Source organism: Lepisma saccharinum, chromosome 17 (assembly GCF_977018435.1).
Source record: "Lepisma saccharinum chromosome 17, izLepSacc3.1, whole genome shotgun sequence".
NCBI classification, from domain to species: domain Eukaryota; kingdom Metazoa; phylum Arthropoda; class Insecta; order Zygentoma; family Lepismatidae; genus Lepisma; species Lepisma saccharinum.
Window position 1 is genome coordinate 53,295,192 of NC_139245.1, and position 2,029 is coordinate 53,297,220.

The 2,029-nt window shown below is 32.9% G+C and overlaps 1 non-coding gene across 1 annotated transcript; it reads left to right on the forward strand.

Moving 5' to 3' along the window:
* The first annotated feature begins 1,443 nt into the window (after positions 1–1,443).
* On the forward strand, positions 1,444–1,516 carry TRNAK-UUU (transfer RNA lysine (anticodon UUU)). The gene has a single exon. It is a non-coding gene; the product is annotated as a tRNA-Lys (tRNA).
* The last annotated feature ends 513 nt before the right edge of the window (positions 1,517–2,029 follow it).

Sequence of the window (2,029 nt, forward strand, 5' to 3'; positions counted from 1 at the left end):
AAATAATTACAAGTAAAACAGCAGACACTCAATATCTCAAAACAATCATGCAAAAATATTCTACAACAACAAAAGGAACATAAATTGAGAGTATTTGAAAATAAGATCCTTAGAAAAATATTTGGGCCTAAAACAGATGAGGAGACAAATGAGTGGAGAAGGTTACATAATTTAGAAGTACATAATTTGTATTCATGTCCAGATATTATTAGAATGATTAAATCAAGAAAACTTAGGTGTGTAGATCATGTGGTACGAATGGGAGAGGAAAGAAGAGTATACAGGATTCTTGATGGGAAACCTGATGGTAAAAGACCAATAGGAAGACCAAAACAAAGATGGAGGGATAATGTAGAGATGAACCTAAAGGAAATTGGTAGGGAAGGAAAGGAGTATATAGATCTTCCTCAGGGCAGGGACAGATGAAAAGCATGTGTTGCTGCAGCCATGAACATTCGGGTTTAAGAAGGCTAGAGAGTTAGTTAGTTATACATTAAATAAGCATAATATTTGGATTGTAAGTAGAGAGTATAACAAATGTACAATGCATTGTGCGAAAACTATGTCAACTTTGCATTATAAGCAGAAAATTAAACCAGTTTGCCTTAGAAATACATTTTAAGAATAGCCCAAAATAGCATGCGTAATAGAAAATTAAGAAAACTTTCTGATGCATAAAAGTACTGACTAGTGCTGAATGAATCAATTACTGTAAAATATTATTCTCTGATTCAAGTAATTTAACTGTAAACATCATCTTTTGTGTGTAAAATATAATTGTTAGTTGCACTGATAAGTACAAATATTAACTTTATACGCCTTCATACACTCTAAATAACATAACTTTGATATATAAATTAGTAACAATTTGTTAAAATTAAGTTAAACTGTAGAATTGTTTTCTTAAATAAATATAAAGTAGTAAAAATACTAAACAAATAATTCCTTCTTTTCCTATTTAAAAGATGCCAAACTGTGTAAACCAGTTGTTAGTGGCTAAATAACATAAAATTTGAAGGCACTAACAATATTTTTTTAAAATACTGTTTTTTACCTAACTTTGTGAATTAAATACTAGTACATTTTGTCAAATTATAAATAAAATATACCTATTTCTTTGGTATTTGTACTAAAGTGAAGAAAATGTTACTAAAACTTGGCTAGTACAGTAAATCTGAGAGTTTTAGCTTTATTTGTCCGTAACTGGATATAATTGTAACTTGTTAATCTCGCCAAACACAATCTTTACCTCAATTTTGGAAGCTAGGTGAACTTTAGCGTTTCGAATTACATATAGTGAAGGCCTCTATAGTGGAAAAATACACCCAGTCTGTAAAAATTTGGAAATGTTGTCTCCTTCTCTGTCGAACCAGACCAAGAGTGTTCTCAAATGTTTCAATATATTTCTTAACATAACTAACTTTTCAAAAAAGAATACCTTGTGCCCAGATAGCTTAGTTGGTATAGCGATAGGCTTTTAACCTATCTGTCCAGGGTTCGAGTCCCTGTCTGGGCGATTACAATTTTTAAATTTTGTCATCGAATCTTGTGCAACAGTAAGTCGTGAGTAAAGTTTTAAGTTTCTCAAATATCAGCATCTTTAGCTAACAGTACAGCATAACCAGTATTATTATAATAGAAATGTTCTGGTGGTAGAACCTACACCTACTGTAATATCTCTGTGGTATTAACTTACATGCAGCCAGTAGTGGTTATGGACCGGTTCACGGTCATTAAGTGAGGATCAAAAAAACCTCAAAAACTCACTTTCTCTCCACGTTCCGTGCCTCATTTATTGCGCTGACGATGTTTCCCAGCGTAGAAAACAGCACCAAAACATCAAAAACTCACTTTAATTCACTGAAGTGAGCCACAATGTTGCCAACCTACGAAAATTTCATCAAAACCTCAAAAAACTCACTTTCTCTCTCCACGTTCCGCGCATTCATTCGTTGCGCTGACACAGCGTGATGAGTAAATATTGCACTCTCTCATCCTTGAAGGATGAATGCACCTTATGGTAATTTTC